The 18,313-nt window shown below is 38.9% G+C and overlaps 1 protein-coding gene and 1 non-coding gene across 2 annotated transcripts in view; both read right to left on the bottom strand.

Annotated features, from left to right (window-relative positions):
• BICC1 (BicC family RNA binding protein 1) overlaps positions 1-18,313 on the bottom strand; it is a 477,034-nt gene that overhangs the window by 396,446 nt on the left and 62,275 nt on the right. The gene's annotated exons all lie outside the window — the stretch shown is intronic.
• Positions 10,639-10,711, bottom strand: TRNAE-UUC (transfer RNA glutamic acid (anticodon UUC)). The gene has a single exon. It is a non-coding gene; the product is annotated as a tRNA-Glu (tRNA).

Genomic DNA, 18,313 nt, shown 5'->3' with positions numbered 1-18,313 from the left:
CAACAATAATAACATTTTTTAGAGTTTAGAACATGTAACATAAAACATATGACAACAACAGCACAAAAGGTAGAACAGGGGCAAATGAAACCAAGTTAGAAGATTCTTACATTCTTCAGAAAATGTACTGGCAAGGGAGACTATAACAAGTTAAGTATGCATACTAAAGTCTCTAGGGCAATGCCACTCAACTGGAGCATATTTACTCACAAGAGACATTCATCAGGGACTTTGTTGGTGGTCCGGTGGTTAAGAGCCTGCCTACTAATGCAGAGGACACAAGTTCAATCCCTGGTCTGGGAAGATTCCACATGCTGAAGAGCAACTAAACCTGTGTACCACAACTGAGTCTGAACCCTAGAAAAAAAATTATCCAGCACTTCTTTTCATTTGTAATGGGAAGATTTCAAGTTCTCTTAGCTCACAGTATTGCCAGCAGTGAAACTTTAGTGGTTTTTGTTTTTCTTTTTTTAACACCAATTTGAGTTGAATTTTCTGTGACCTAGAGGCAGGTTTCTAAAACATAGTTTTCTAGAGTTTTCTCTATAGTTAAAAACTACAGTTGTTGAGTGTTCAAATACAATATTGAGATGACTCAGAGTAGTAATTATTAAAAGACTGGTAACAATCATTAGTGGTAGTGTAGTGGTAGTAGTCTGGAGTAGGAAATGGCAATCCACTCCAGTATTCTTGCCTGGAGAATTCTGTGTACAGAGGAGCCTGGCAGGCTACAGTCCATGGTGTTGAAGAGTCAGACATGACTGAGCGACTGAACACACACACGGTGGTAATAGTATTAGAGTATAATAATAAGAACTGTGGGGACTTCCCTGGTGACCCAGTGGTCAAGAATCCACCTTGCAATGCAGGGGACACAGGTTTAATCGCCGGTCGGGGAACTAAGACCCCACGTGCCCCAGCGTAACTAAGCCCATTTGCCGCAGCTAATGAAGCCTGGGCACTCGGGAGCCCAGGCTCCACAGCTAGAGAATCTGTGCACCACAACAAAAGGTCCCACATGACGCAATGAGGATCCTGTGTGCCACAACCAAGACTTGACACAGCCAAATAAAAACACATTAAAAAAGAGAGAGAGAATAATTATAATAATAACTAGGTAATGTTTAAAAATTGTTTTCTTGACTTATCTTTCCATTATTTAGTCTTAAAAAATATAAGCAAAAACACACCTATGGTTGTATTCCCCTTACTCTCCTTTTTCAAAAGCTCTTATTCTCCTTGCTGATTCCACAAACAGTATATTTTGATTATTTCAAAGTTGTAGATAGGACTCTTCCTCACTCCTTATCACAGCTGCATAATATTCTATTCCTGTGGATATTGTATTGTTTGTTCAACCGGTCCTCTACTTGTGAACATTTGAATGTTTCAGTCTCTGGTTTTGTAAATGATGCTGCAATAAAGTGATTTGTTCATCAAAAAAAAAAAAGAATTGTGGCTAACATATACAAAGCATTTACTGATGACACTCTGCAAAAAAACTTACATTTGCAATAGGCAGCACAGTGTTGTAGAGGAAACAGAAGTACATACATTAAGTGAAAAAAAATAGTGGAATGGAGTATCAAGTGGGATTTTCTGGAAAACAATTTTCTTCCAACCTACTGTCTGGTTGAGATCCTCATGTTCTGGAGACAGTGAAACTTTAAAAAAAAAAAAAATGCCATTTTTCCCACCCATGGGAAAATGCCTAAAATGGCACAAAATTGGTCTCCAGGAAAGTGCTCTCAGCCTGAGAAAAACCAAGTCCTCCCAGCATCAAGAGTATGCCAAGAGAGGGGGCCAGTTTGTGCTTCTCCAGTGAAGACTCATCTTTTTTACCAATTAGACCATAGATCCATCAACTGTACATGCTGAGGGCTCCCAGAACCTTCTGAAACACACACACACCATGAGCAGTGAGTGGACACAGAGTGCCTGAGAGATCTACCAGCTTAATAGGAGGAACATCTTAATAACATGGTCCATCTTTATGCTGATATAACAATGATCATCAAAGAAAGAGAAATATGATACTGTGAATGTGCGGGATCTAAAAAGAAATGATATAAATAAACTTATTCACTAAACAGAAACTGATCACAAACTTAGAGACCGAACTTAATGGTTGCCAGTGGGGAAGGATGGGGGAAAGAGATAGTTAAGGAGTTTGGGATACACCTGTACACACTGCTGCATTTAAAAGAGATAACCATCTATGGTGAAACAGATCACTAGCCCAGGTGAGATGCATGAGACGAGTGCTCGGGCCTGGTGCACTGGGAGGACCCAGAGGAGTCGGATGGAGAGGGAGGTGGGAGGGGGGATCGGGATGGGGAATACGTGTAACTCTGTGGCTGATTCATATCAATGTATGACAAAACCCACTGAAATGTTGTGAAGTAATTGGCCTCCAACTAATAAAATAAAATTTAAAAAAAAATAAAAATAAAAAATAAAAGAGATAACCAACAAGGACCTACTGTGTAGCACAGGGAACTCTGCTCAATGTTACCTGGCAGCCTGGATGGGAGGGGAGTTTGGAGGAGAATGGATACATTCTCCATACATACATACATGTATGACTGAGTTTCTTTGCTATGTACCTGAAACTATCACAATATTGTTAATTAGCTATATTCCAATATAAAATTTAATTTTTTTTAGAAAATCTGCAAAAAAGTATGCAGATTCACCTTGTTTACTTATTGAAGTAAGACCCTGAAAGGTCTACTATGCAGTTTAGAACTATGCCCATAAACTCTTGCTAATTTCAAGTAACTACTTTCCATTAATATCCTAAAAAATAACAGAAAAATATACATACAAGTGAACTGAAAAAAACAAACAGATAAGCACCACTTACTTCTACACTTCCTTCATTCTAATGAGGCAGTGGTCCAAGAAACCACATTCCTGCCCTTTATAAGTCAGCTGCCAACATGAATGTGATTCTTCAGCTATGAGAAAATGTCTTTTGAAGGGTACAGGTTGGTTAATATTGGAAATTCTTCTGTACTCTGGTAGATAACACTATTTGCCCTGATAAGGACCAGTACTTTCTTTGCTCTGATAACCACCAGTGGTTTTTTTCTTCCTTTTTATCTGGACTTGTCAAGAATCAGTCATGTCATTTTGCATTTTTCCTTTTTCCCTCCCTCAGTCTTGCCCTTTTCGGGATTAATGCCAGCAACATGTTTTTCTGATATAGTGGTGGATATAATCCAGTACTGACCTTCTCTATGTTAAATAAAATCCTGAGATTTAGGAGAAGTTTTCATCTAGGAAAAATAAAAGTTACAATGTGGAGCAGTTACAAAGCAAGAGTATCCTAACTGCCAATTGTAAGTGTTCACCTATATGACTCTAAAACCTCTTACTCTAAATCAATTCACTGGTGCCAAGTTTTACACATTAAGTACAAAGAAGATGGATGGATAGAAAGAAAGAAGAGAAAGAAGAAGAGAGGGAGGGAGGAATCCAAATTGGGATTTAAGTATTTGGAGGAGTAAGTCAATTTTGGGACTTTCCAGGTGGCTCAGTGGTAAAGAATCTGTTGGCCAGTGAAGGAGATGCAAGAAACATTCGGTTCAATCCCTGGGTCGGGAAGATTCCCTAGAGTAGGAAGTGGCAACCCACTCCAGTATTCTTGTCTGAAAAATTCCATGGAAAGAGGAGCCTGGTGGGCTACAGTTCATGGGGTCACAAAGAGTAGGACATGACTGAGCAGCTGAGCATGCACGCAAGTCAGCTTTGAATGAGAAAAAGAAAATAGAGCCAACTCCGGAATTTCCAGCTACCTATTGGCTACTGTTCAGAAAGAAATGCTCACTGACAGATGAAAATTGACTCTCAGCAAAAAGATTCTATTCTGAGTTCTATGTGCTTGAGATTATAAATGGTTCTCAGTAAATATTTGGTAAATAAATAATGAACAAATAAAGATATGTTTCTTTCCATATGTTAGTAAAACTGAAGCCTACATATATGTTTAGCGAGATGTCCAAAATCACATAGGAAAGCTTAGGTGCCTAAAGTATATTAGATGGAAAATACAAGAAAGATCACCAATTGGACCTAAAAGATCTGGATTCTGGTTTGGAGTTTGTTTTGTCATTTACCTCCTGGGTCCCTAGATTGCAAAAGACAGGAACTCATCTGTATTGTTTTTTGTTATTCCTTCAATGCCTATCTCAGTCTCTAGTACATACTAGGTATTAAATGAATGTTTAAATATCTACCATTGCCTCATCTGTAAATTTATTTTCCTCATGTGAAAACTGAAGAGGTTGGCACCAAGGCTTTCTGGGAGCTCCTTCCAGCTCTATGTCACTGTGAGAGAGGATCTATACTCTTAGTCCTCATTTTATCCCCACTTTTCAACTTCCACAGCTCAAATTGTATGGGAAGCCAAACACAGGTGGGTGAGGTTCCGACATAATTCCAACATCCCTTCCCCAGTGTTATACCATCATCCCTCTGAGCTCTTACTTCCACAAGAAAAACCACAAAAATGCAATCTTAATGGAAAACAGTGCATCAATCAATTATTTCATTGTCTATTTTGTAAAATGAGCTCCAGAATCAACACAGACCTCCCAATCTCTCAACCTCAGCAACCAAAGATTCCCCAAACTTTTATATTAGGTGGCTCCAGCCACCCTTCCCTAGAGGGGAATTCTTTCTCCACATCTTCTGGGGGTGCTCAACAGGAATAAACATCCTGGGAAAAAAAAAAAAAAACAGCAGCTTGGTGTATTACAGGATGACATCCTGGAGAGAGGCAAATTCTCCCACACTCCTAACGTAAACCCAGTCCCTCTCCTTTGGTGACACCCCTCTGGCAAGAAATACAGTCGTAACACTGAAGCATGGGCAAGAGACTCCACAGAATTGGCAACATAGCTTCCTGTTTGTCCAGAGAGGGAGGGGACCCAGCCACTCAGAAGACACATGCTTTTCCTCTTTGGGGGAGTCTTTTCTGAGGAAGGGCAGCCCCACCAGCAGTTCATCTTGAGTGACTACGGGGTCATTAGGGAATCTTGAGAAGTGTCCTAGCCAGGAAGTTGAGAATTCCAGTTTGACCTCTGACAGACTGTGTGACTTTGGAAAAATCACTTTCCTCTCTGAGCTTCAGATTCTGAATTTTTTTTTTAAGGGAATTGTAAGTCCCTTTTTTTTTTTTTTTTGGCTGTGCTGGGTCTATGTTGTGGCACACAGGCTTCTCCAGTGGTAGCACTTGGGCTTAGTTGCTTCTCAGTATGTGGGATTTTAGTTCCCAGGAAATGGATTCTTCACCACTGAACCATCAGGGAAGTCCCCAGATTCTGAAATATTTTAAATGCATTTTCCCTTTTAAGTGATTACAAGAGTCCTTAAAAAAAAATACTTTTCCTAAGTCATTATGTTGTATACTTGAAACTAACATAATGTTAGTCAATTTAAAAATCAAATTTAAAAAAATCAAATTAAGTGACTTAATGCAATGCAGGGGATATGGGTCCGAACCCTGGTCTGGGAACTAAGATCCTACATACTGCAGAGCAACTAAGCTCTCCCTCCGTAACCACTGAGCCTACAAGTCACAACTAGAGTCCATGCCCCACAACACGTGACCCTGCATGACACAACCAAGATTCCTCGTGCAGCAACTAAGACCTAAGGCAGCCAAATAAAGAAAATGAAGTAAAATAGCAATTAAAAAATTAAAAAGACTTTTCTTATTATAAAAATAACACATCATATTGCAGACATTTAAAAATGCAGATACAGTTAAATAAAAATAATCATAATCATGGTTAACATTTTTGTGTATTCCTTTTGGTGAGACTTCTGGGATTTTAGTTATCATTGAATATAAAATTCCCAGTGAGGGTTGCCCCTTTGGTGTCTCTCTGAGGCTCACACTTGTGCCAAAAATGCTGTCCACATAGTAGGAAGTTGGGGAACCCCCTTTGGTAACTCTGTAGACTGTGACATAGTCTTTTGAAGGTCCTCAGTGATAAGTCATGTGAAGTTAGTTTTGAGTATTGGAAAAGTCACTTGAAGACAAATCTGCCCGATTAGAAGAATGGTAGAGCTGGGTACTTACATTTGGTGTAGATTATCATCATCATCACTATAAAGTTAAAAACTGTTTTTCATTTTTCTCTGAAGTTTCCAAAAATTTTTGATGTTTAGATGTATGGAAGGAGGGGGTTAAATTTCATTATTTTAGAGCTACAGTTCTCTAAATATGTTCTATGATACACATTGCAGATGTTTCCCTAGGAAAAAGAGTTCTGTGCTGAAAAGAGTTTGGGGAAAGTTACACACATCACTCCCTTAAAGACTCAGTGCACATTTAATGTATTAAACGCTCTGAGATTCCTCTGCAAAGAACATCCTTTAACTTTAACTAACTGTATTTTCTAAACATATTTGAATTCAAGACGTTGACTGAGAACATTATGTCAGTTTGTCTCTCAGTCGTGACAAACAGCAGAGTTTGGTGGACAAGAACACAGACGTCTATGGGCACACAGCTTAACTTTTCTGAACCTCAGTCTCCTCTTCCACAAGAAAAAGATTAAACTTTACCTATATCGCAAGACTGCTCTAAATTCTAAATGAAATAGAATGTGTAAGGAACTTAGGGCAGTGACTGGCACATATCAAGCATTAAGACAAATGAGATCTCTTATTATTTATTAGCTAAGATAGATAAGATGATGAAAAAAGGATGAGGATGAATAAAATTTGTGGAGGAGGAGAAGGGTAATAAGGGCAGAGATTCCTTTTAACTGAGATGGCAAGTTGTTGCCTGGACACAGGACATCTATTTTTGGCACTTAAGGCACTAGATTCCAGAAAGGATCTCTGAATACAGAACATTAGAAAATTTTTTCTAAAAATACAAAATTCTTACTTTTAAACACATAGCTGAACTGGTAGGAAAGAGAGGAAATAAGAAAGTATTGGGTTAGTCCAAAAGTTTGCTCCAGTCTTTCTGTAATATCTTATGAAAATCCCAAATGAACTTTTTTGTCCAACCCAATACAAGTCCGAGGAAGAAAGTAAGCACTGGAACCACCTTTCACTGGAGGTCATTTTACAAGTCTCTAGCAGCTGACAATTCTAGTTTAATGGCCTAAGCGTGAGTGGCAGAATACAAGTCCTCAGACACTGCAATGTGAGAGTCTGCATTACAGATCACTGGATAAATTCAGGAGCCCCTTAAAGACAATGAGGACACTGCATGAAGTGGGATGGAGGGGTGGGCAGGATCCACAAGAGGATGAGCAGTGGGAATGCTATTGTGTTTCAGCCTCAGGTCCTAGATGGAGCAGAACAAAAGAAAATCAATAATCTCCCATGGTCATTCCTAACTCATCGTGAGCCCACCAGCGTGCAGGCTTGAAGCTAGAACTCATATCACTTAAGCAGCTTCAGGCTGATGGTACCATAAAACACCTGACAGAGCAGAAACCAATCCTCTCTTGAGGAACACACTTAAAGACGGACCTTAACGATATCAGAGGAATTTGGGACCAATTTTAAAAGCCTCTGAGCATATTTGGAAGCAAGTTGTCATTGTCATCGTCATCATGCAATAAATAACTGCAGGATCAGCTTTAAAAAGCAGATGGTGGAATTACAGATACCAAATACAACTAAGTTTAAGGCAACTATACAAAAGTATTTAAAGTATCTGGAACTTCTATGGCGATCCAGTGATTAAGGATCAGTATGTCCACTGCAGGGGGCATGGGTTTGATCCCTGGTCTGGGGAACTGAGATCCCACATGCCACTGGGTGTGGCCAAAACAGACAAACAAAACAAAAAAAAAGTATTTAAAGTATCAATATTATTAACTCTACTTCAACAACATTTTTAAGTGGCTTAATTATTAAAAATAATAATAATGAAATATCAACACTGATGAGACAAAGTAGAAAAAGATCACATTTTTAAAAGTCTAACCCTGGTGGTTCAGATGGTAAAGAATCTGAGTTGTGGTAAAGAATCTGAATTGTGTCTGCAATGTGGGAGACCCGAGTTTCATTCTTGGGTTGGGAAGATCACTTAGAGAAGGGAATGGCTACCTGCTCCAGTGTTCTTGCCTGGAGAATTCCACGGACAGAGGAGCCTGGTGGGCTACAGTTCATAGGGTAGCAAGAGTTGGACATGATTGAGCAACTAAAACTTTCACACTTTCACTTTCAAAGACTAAAAATAGTTAAAATTTGAACCTCAGTGGAAGATTTAAATATTAGTTTAGACACATATGAAAGGAAAACTGCTACTGACCTGGAAAATAGATCTGAAAAAACTACACAGAATGAAGCACTTTATTTGAAGGGGAAGCCAAGAAATCCACTACCATAGTGAGAGATGTTAATATACATTTCTCAGTTATGATAAAGAAGAAAATGGAAAATATGGTAAAGTTGTAGAAGATTTTACTGCAGAGTCCTGCTGTTTGGATTTCCAGTTCCTAGACAGAGGAAACTGGTGGGCTATAGTCCATGGGGTTACAAAGAGTCAGACACGACTGAGTGACTGAGCACCCACACATGCAGACAAATGAAAAGCGAAGTTCCTATCCTCATGGCACTTACATTTTTTTCTACACTTTCACATATGTAAATATGCATACTTTTAATTTTAAGACAAATGAAGAGAAAAAAAACAAATAAGATCATTAGTTAGCAATTATTCACACTACTCGTGTATCTCTTATTTCCTCAGCAAGGAACCAGATGGCAGTAATCACAGTATTCTTCGTATCTCCTGGCAGAGTACCTGCTTATAGAAGGCACTTAACAAAGTTCTGCAGGTCGAAAAGTTGAGAGAGTCAAAGGGAGCAGGGAAAAGACAAAAGGCAACTGGAATCATGGGTCCCTCACATCTTTGGGCAGGCCCTAGTATACTGGCAAACCAGCTCCCTGGTGGGGGGATGGGAGTCCTAACTAATTTGTAGTGTCAGCTGATTTCCATGGCGTAAATACTGCCACTTGGCCAATTTCAAGTTTCTAATGTTACGTCTCTAAACACAAGGTTTAGAAAACATACTTTGGAAGTGGTACAAAACAGCTCCAGTACACCACTGTCTGGCAGTGATACAACCTTTACATCTTTCTGCCTCCAATTCCTTTTTTTTTTAATTTAGCTGCGTCAAGTCTTAGTTGCAGCACACAGGATCATGTGCTGCATGATCTTGTTGCATCATGTAGGATCTTTCTTTTTTTTAATTTATTTTTATTAGTTGGAGGCTAATTACTTTAATATTGTAGTGGTCTTTGCCATACATTGACATGAATCAGCCATGGATTTACATGTGTTCCCCATCCCGATCCCCCCTCCCACCTCCCTCCCAACCCCATCCCTCTGGGTCTTTCATTGCACCCCACAGACTCTCTGGATGTGGCACTCGGGCTCAGTTGCTCCATGGCATGTGGGATCTTATTAGGTTGGTACAAAAGTAATTGCAGTTTCAGACTGTAAATTTTAAATCATTATAACTAGGCTCAAACACATCTTTATTAATCAAAATAGGAACCATTACAATCAACACATTTTTGTCAATGAGAAATAAGTTTGTTTATTACTGTAGTGTAAATATCCATGCTTCGGGATCAATGAACTCTTGAAAAGCATTTTCTGCATCTTGCTGTTTGTGGAAGCATTTTGCATACAAAAAGTTGTCGAGATGCTTGAAGACGTGGTAGTAAGTTGACGAGAGGTCAGGTGAATACAGAGGATGATGCAAAACTTTGTAGTCCAATTCAATCAACTTCTGAAGCTTCGGTTGTGAGACCTGTGGCTGGGCATTGTCGTGGAGAAGAATTGGGGCCCTTTCTGTTGACCAATGCAGGCTGCAGGTGTTGCAGTTTTTGGTGCATCTCTTTGATTTGGTGAGCATACTTCTCAAATGTGATGGTTTCACCAGGATTCAGAAAGCTATAGTGGGTCAGACGGGCAGCAGACCAAGTGATGACTATGAGTTTTTTGGGTGCAAGTTTGACTTTGGGATGTGCTTTGGATCTTCTTCTTGGTCCAACCACTGAGCTGGTCATCGTCAGTCGTCATATAAAATCCACTTTGTGTCACACATCACAATCCGATCTAGAAATGGTTCACAGTTGTTGAGCACAATAAGAGAAGGCAACACTTCAAAACGATTTTTTTGGTCTGCGGTCAGCTTATGAAACACCCACTTATTGAGCTTTTTCATCTTTTCTATTTGCTTCAAATGCTGAATGACCGTAGAATGGTTGACACTGAGTTCTTTGGCAATTTCTCATGTAGTTGTAAGAGGATCAGCCTCGATGGTCCTTTCAATTGGTCATTGTCAACTTCCGATGGCCAGCCACTGTGCTCCTCATATTCAAGGCTCTCGTTTCCTCTGAAAAACTTCTTGAACCACCGCTGCACTGTACGTTCATTAAGAGTTCCTGAGTGTTGTTGGTGTAGCGAGTTGTCTCCGCTGCTTTCTGACCCATTTTGAACTTGAATTAAAAAATCACTCAAATTTGCTTTTTGTCTAACATTATTTCTAATAGTCTAAAATAAACATAAAATAAATAGCAAGTAATAATTATCAAAAAAAAGAAAGAAATGCACATGAAAATGGTGTATAACATAATCAATTTTAGTTCCCTGACCAGGGATTGAACCTGGGCCCTCAGCAGTGAAACTGCAGAGTCCTAACCACTGGGCCACCAGGGAATCCCTCATAATCAATTTTAAAATGTATTGCAATATTAAACAGCAAAATTCAACAACGCAAAACCGAGGTTACTTTTGCACCAACCTAATAGTTCCAGGACTAGGGATTGAACTCACATCCCCTGCATTGCAAGGCAGATTCTAAACCACTGGACCACCAGGGAAGCCCCAGCCTTCCAGTTCTGATACAGAAAAGAGGAGCAGAGAGAGAAACTGGGGTGCAGAGATCAACCTCACCAAACTCCCCCTTTTTGGTCTAGTCTGCTTTCCTTTTCAGAATCTGATCTCCAGATAATCAGAGAGTTGCCTAGACCAAATGAAGACCTACTCTATGCAAGACCTTGGTGTTGCAAAGAATACAGAAAATAGAAAGTCATGATCCCCACTCTCACAGTGTAGTTCGGGAGGGAGTCAGAATGATTGCAAGGTGATTATTTTTTAAAATGGTAGAGAATGGGGACTTCCCTGGTGGTCCAGTGGTGAAGACTGTGCTCCCAATGTTGGAGGCCTGGGTTCCAATTCTGGTCAGGGAACTAGATCCCACATTGCCACAACTAAGATCAAGTGCAGCTGGGAAAAAATGGTAGAGAATGTATAACTGATTGACTTTGCTGTATACCTGAAACTAAAACAACATTGTAAATCAACTATTCTCCAAAAAAATTTGTTAATATTATGGAAGTATTTCACTGTATAGCCATTCAGCTAAGTGATAGCACTGATGCTTTGGATTAACTTTTCGTTGTCTTTTCTGATGATTAAGTTTTCCTTTACGTTTCTGCCACCTCAAAAATGCATTGTAAAGGATATTTAATGAATAAAATTATGCTGTTCACCTGAAACTACCACAACATTGCTATATTGGCTATGTACGCATGCTAAGTTGCTTCATTTGTGTCCCACTCTCTGTGACCCAGTGAACTACAACCCACCAGGCTCCTGTCCATGGGATTCTCCAGGCAAGAATACTGGAATGGTTTGCCGTGCCCTTCTCCAGAGGATCATCCTGACTCAGGGATCGAACCTGTGTCTCTTACATCTCCTGAATCGGCAAGTGGGTTCTTTAACACCAGCACCACCACAAAGTCCTGTATCAGCCATAGCCCAATACAAAATGTTTTTGGTGTTAAAATAAAAATAAATTTTAAATAATAAATAAAGATTAAAAACAACAAAAAACAAATAAAATTACATGTTATTTTTTAAATGGTAGATAAAATGAACTCTCTCAGAAATATGATTTTTTTATGGAAGTCCAGATGCAGTATAATGAGGGCTCTCATGTCAGACATATGACATGAAAGGATCAAATCCTTACTCTGTCACTTGCAGGTCCTGTGACCTTAAACAATTAATTAGCAACTCTTTGTCCAGAACATAATGAGAATTAAATATGACAATGCATGGACAGTCATCACATAATACCTGGCACACAGCACTCCACTAATACTAAAGTTAATAACCATACTGAAAGCAACTATACTCCAATAAAAATTAATTTTAAAAAAACAGAGAAAACCATAACTGTACAATATCCATAGTATTTGTCACACCACATGAATAAAGACAACAAAATAGAAAAGATAGGGGATAATTCATGGACTAGTCAGTAATCTAGTTCTGTTAGAATCTATCTGTATGATTAATGGAAGATAAATTGAAAAATTATTGGGGAAGATACTAAGAGTTGAAGATACTGGGGCTTCCCAGGTGGCTCAGTGCTAAAGGATCCACCTGCCAGTGCAGGACACGCAGGTTCAACCCTTGGGTCAGAAGATCCCCTGGAGAAGGAAATGGCAACCCACTTCAGTATTCTTGCTTGAAATATCCCATGGACAGAGGAGCCTGGTGGGCTACAGTCCAGGGTGTCACAAAAGAGTCAGAACCGACTGAGCACACACTGAGAGCTAGACTGAGGAATCTGCACTTAAATTTTACTATACACGATAAAGGATCGGTAAAACTTTGGCGACTTGATCTGAGCAGCATTTCGGGAAGATCAAGCTTGAATTTTTGCCACTTTCACAGACAGGCTTGGTAGTTTCTGCTAATGTCTGAACAGATTAAAAAAAAAAAAAAAACATTGAGTGTGGTCACCGGACCTGGGCGGTCAGAATTCTGCTCTCAGGGACCTCCCTGTGGTCTCACCCCGGGGATGATTTCCCTCCAAAGTAGGCAGCAACTATTTTCCTGGAACGATGCAAAGGCCTCTTTTCCCCTTCTTACTCTGCTATTTTTTGGCGTACAGAGTCACTAAATATAAACATCCTTTAAAAAGATCCCAAGCCAATTTATTCCAAAGAGTAAGAGTTATCTAGGAATTGAAGGCCCATCAAGATAAGGCTGCTTCCAAGTCACGGTCTGCAATATCTTTGCCCAAGTTTTGGGGGAACCAGGTCACCAACAATGGCTTTTCACATTTCTCATTATCTTATGTAAGAGGCTAGTTTTTCAAGTTTGTTGACACATGAAGCAAATAAGCTGTTGGAGAAGTCTGTTGCAAAACTGGAAACAAAATGTATCTCAAATATTTTATAACCGCTGAGAGTCAGAGATTGGGAGATGGCCCAAAAATTCCTGCTTCCTGTTGAAAGCACACTCAGCTCAGTGGGATACATTTGTCTGGTTGTGATATGTAAATGATCTCCGATCTGTGTTTACTTGAAATTTTCACTGATTTCTGTTATTTCAAACCGCATACGCCCACACAACTATGGTTACTTGGAATCCTTGACTGGAATACATCAGGAGTAATCAGGCTGGTATGCCATCATTTGTTGATAATTGGAAACTTTTGGATGCAACTCAAGAAGTTAACAGATTGCCCTGAACCTAGACATATGTTTGAGCAGTTGTAGCAACAATAATTTTCTGCATATTTCTAGCTGGAACTCAAGAAGAACTTTGTGACTACTGCACAGGTCTAGCCCTAATGGTCTCCAGAATAGTATTTCAAAAACAGAAACAAGATCCTTGCCTAATAAATTATTCATAGACCTGGTTGGGACCCCATATTTCACAAGACCTACTCAAAGGGCCTTTCTTTTACTAAACTACAGTCAGGCCTCCGGGCAAAGATAAAGGTTTCCATTGCAGGGCAAATCAAATAGCCCCATGCAGTTTTTTTTTTAAGCCCCATGCAATTTATCAGGTGTACTGATTGAAACTGGAGGACTCAATGGGATGTTAAATATTTTCCACATCTGATTATAAAAGTGAGAGAAGAAACACAGATGGAGATGATTGTATTTTGGATGAATCTGGGAAAACAAGGAGACTTATATTTTAACATATCATATTTTCCTCCCCTAAATACTACTGACTCCCTGGGTCAGATGGTAAAGAATCCACCTGCAATGTAGGAGACCTGGGTTCGATCCCTGGATTGGAAAGATCCCCTGGAGGGGGGCATGGCACCCCACTCCAGTATTCTTGCCTGGAGAATTCCATCGACAGAGAAATACTACTGAAAGAGGTGTTTCTCTAGAAAAATCTATTAGGTGAAAACTAGTCTGTCAAGAGGAGGAGGCAAATTTGATTCACAGGATATAGAAACAAAAATCTAATTAAACATCAAGGATAAACGCAATAAAAGTTTTAAAAACACCCCCAATACTGAGTATACATCAGAGAAAGCAAATTTATGTAAAGAAAACATGGTGTATAAATTACTCATATGTGAAATAATAGTATTATCAATACCAGATTGTTTAAAAAAAGCCAGGATGGTGAAAGTCTTAACTGGGCCTTGGGTAGGACCATAACTTAGTGGAAGGGAGGGACCATGATTAGTCTAGAGAGCTTAAGACTGAAAAACCAGAAATGAAGCTTCCAAGCTCACTTTATCACCAAGAAGATGTGTGATATTATTCTTATTCTCACTAATCTCAGTTTCCTTCTCAGTAAAATGAGGAAGCCAGCAACAGACACATGAAAATATACTCATCATCACTAATAATTAGAGAAATGAAAATCAAAATTACAATGAGATATCACCTCATACCAGCTAGACTGGCCACCATTAAAAAGTCTACAAATATTAATAACATATGCTGGAGAGTGTGTAGAGAAAACGGAACCCTCTTACACTGTTGGTGGGAATGTAAATTGGTGCAGCCAACATGGAGAACAGTATGGAGGTTCCTCAAAAAACTAAAAATAGAATACCATATAATCCAGCAATCCAACTCCTGGGCTTATATCTGGAATTCAAAAAGATATGTGCACCCTAATGTTCATTGCAGCACTATTTACAATAGCCAAGACATGGAAACAACCTAAATATCCATCAACAGATGAATGGATAAATGTAAAACATATATATCTACAATGGAATCCTATTCACTTAAAAAAGAATGAAATAATGCCATCTGCAGCAACATGGATGGACCTAGAGATTATCATATTAAATGAAGTAAGTCAGAAAGAGAACAACAAATACTATATGATATGACTTATATGTGGAATCTAAAATACAACACAAATGAACATACCTAAGAAATAGATGGTCACGAATCCGCCTGCAATGCGGGAGACCTGGGTTCAATCCCTGGGTAAGGAAGATTCCCTGGAGGAGGGCATGGCAACGCACTCCAGTATTCTTGACTGGAGAATCCCATGGACAGAGGAGCCTGGCAGGCTACAGTCCGTGGGGTCGCAAAGAGTCGGACACAACTGAGTAAGTAAGCACAGCACAGCAAGAAACAGAAATAGACTCACAAATATAGGAACAGACTTGTGGTCACCAAGGGGAAGAGAGGATTGGGGAGGGAAAGATTGGAAGTTCAGGATTAGCAGATGCAAATCATTACATATATGGGTTTTCCAGGGGGCACTAGTGGTAAAGAACCTGACTGCCAATACAGGACATGTAGAATGGATAAAGAACAAGGTTCTACTACATAGCACAGGGAATTATATTTAATATCCTGTAACAAAAGAAAATAATGGAAAAGAAAAAATTGAGGAGACGAGGCTATATTATTTTTACTCTCTCTACATGCTAAAATTCAAATTTTTTTAAAATTCAACTTCTTGCTCTCTCTTCATATATCTGGTCTTACATCACATGAAATGAATGTACTTAAGAAAATGAAGAGTAATATCATTAATAGGATTTTATATTGAAAATTTTCTGCAGACAAAAGGCTTCATTCATTCTACCATCAATTCATGCTTTAATTCATTCAACAAAAATTGATTTCAAAGCCCAATGCCTATTGTGAGCCAGAATTGCAAACCTATACTATTCCATAAAAGGCTTTCCATATAAAATATAAAATTAACAGGAAAAATTACCTGCCCTCAAGGAGTTGATAGTCTGGTGGTAAAAATAACCTTAATAACCTTAACCTTAATATATAATATAATTATATAATATAAATATATAATATAATATATAATATATCATAATAATATATTATATATAATATAAAAATATAATATAATATACATAATATAATATATAATATAATAACCTTAACCTTATTAACCTTAATAACCTTAAGGTTAATAACACATAACCTTAATAAAGGCACAAGTAAATGACAGAGGTACACAACAGCAAACTTTGGGAGAATGGAGAAAGGATATCCCTTCATCTCTAGAGGAGGAAGGCTTTCTAAAGAAGGTGACACTTGAGCTAAAGGATGAGGAGGGGTTAGCTCTTGTAGGTAGAGAAGAAAAAGGGCCACAGAGTATGGAAGAGTAGGAGTAGAAAGAATGACACACAGCTCACAGCTGCTAGAATATAAAGCGCAAGAGGACAATAGGACAAGAGGTAAGCAAGGACTAAGATCATGGAAATATTCAGTTTTTTACTTTAACCTAGATCTACTGATTCAGAATCTCTTGGGATGGGATCTGGGCTTCTGGATTTTGAGAGAAATATTCCAAGGACTTCCCTGGTGGTCCAGTGCTTAAGACTCCATGCTTCCACTGCAGAGGGCGAGGGTTCAATCCCTGCTCAGAAAACTAAGATACCACATGCCAGATGCTATCGCCAAAAAATAAAAAATATTAAATCCCAATATTTCAGATCCACCTAAAATTTGAGAATCATTTGTATTAAGTGCTTTTACATCCATTATTTTTACTTAATTTCCACTACAACACTATGAGTTATGGGAGTTGGGTTCAAGGGAAGATTTCTTTCCCTAGGAAACTGATGAGAACAACATAGACATTATGCACTGAAAAAACACTGGAATAGATGGATAGATAAGAATCTCAGGAAAAGAGAATAAAACTGGGAAGTGGGTGCCAGAAATATGTTTCAAAGTGGAGATTTAATCTCTAAAAGGTAAAATATCCAGGCAACAGACTGGAGAAAATCAGATGTAATGAATATGAGCAGTTGAAAACATCTCCTAAAGCCTCAGTTTCTATTCTGTAAAATGGGAAGAGTAAAATCTTTCAAAAGACTGTGTAGACTCTGAGACATTTGCTCTACTTTGAAGCTAATAGATCAGCCGGCCATATGACAGTAGAAGACTACTATCTTATGATAGTAAGATAGTAGTCTATCTATCTTCTACTTCTTATGATAGTAGAAGACATAAGATTCCTGGGTCAGAGGCAAAGGACAGTTTATGACTTACAGCAACAGCAGTAGCCAGAGAATCAGCATTTTTGTGCTAGCTCCTCAAGTCCCATTTCCCATATGGAGATGCAAAGAAAGTTCTGTTACAGAAGAGGAGCCCTGAGTTTAAGGAACATGAATCAATAAACACATCTGTCCTTTTTTCTGATAGCAGACACATCTCTATCTTCCAAGGCTTCTTATTATACAAACTTCCTTCAAAAGTTAGTCTGAAACAGGGTGGAGCCAGTATCTTGCTCATAAGAAATTCAGAAATGCAACAAGAAACACTCAGAGAATTATCTCCTCATAATAGAGACCTCAGAAGGAAATGGCAACCCACTTTAGTATTCCTGCCTGGGAAATCTCATGGAGAGCTGATGAGGAGCCAGGAGAGCTACAGTCCATGGGGTCACAAAGAGTTGGACACAACTAAGTGATGAATCACAGCACAGCAATATAAACCTCACAGGATGATTTAACAGTTAAATGGTTTAAAACATACAAGTTATTTGACAAAGTGTTTCAAATGCAGAAATAAGTCAGAAGTGACTGCTATTATTAGTGTTATAGTAACTCTCATTTGGAGTTTTGTTGCTGCTATTACGCATTACTCACATTACAGCTGGTTTATGGTTTACCCACCAGCCTCTAACTCACCTTGGTCATGAAGAGGACTGATCCAGAAACCAGGAGTAGTGTGGATCCTGCAGTGGAGCTAAATGGCCATGGCTGGGGAAAGCGAAGTTAAAAGGGCAGAGTGGTTATTAGTGATACAGCCCTCCAGCATGTAAGTGGTAACAGTATGGTCACTCCTCTGCAATCTATGATAACAGGGTAAGTGATAAAGCTGCTAATTGTGGTCATGGGCTTCAACCTCCACTATTCTATTTCCTTATCTATCCAAACAGAATCTGAAATTTCCAAACACAGTATCCCCCTACGTAGAATACCTCCCCCTCCCCTCTTTACCACCTGTTTTCTGGAAGGTGGCATACAGTAGATAAAACCCAAGAAGCCCT

This window comes from Muntiacus reevesi, chromosome 2 (genome assembly GCF_963930625.1).
Source record: "Muntiacus reevesi chromosome 2, mMunRee1.1, whole genome shotgun sequence".
Taxonomy (NCBI): Eukaryota; Metazoa; Chordata; class Mammalia; order Artiodactyla; family Cervidae; genus Muntiacus; species Muntiacus reevesi.
The sequence above is the reverse complement of the archived record's forward strand: the minus strand, read 5'-3'. Positions and strand labels throughout refer to the sequence as shown.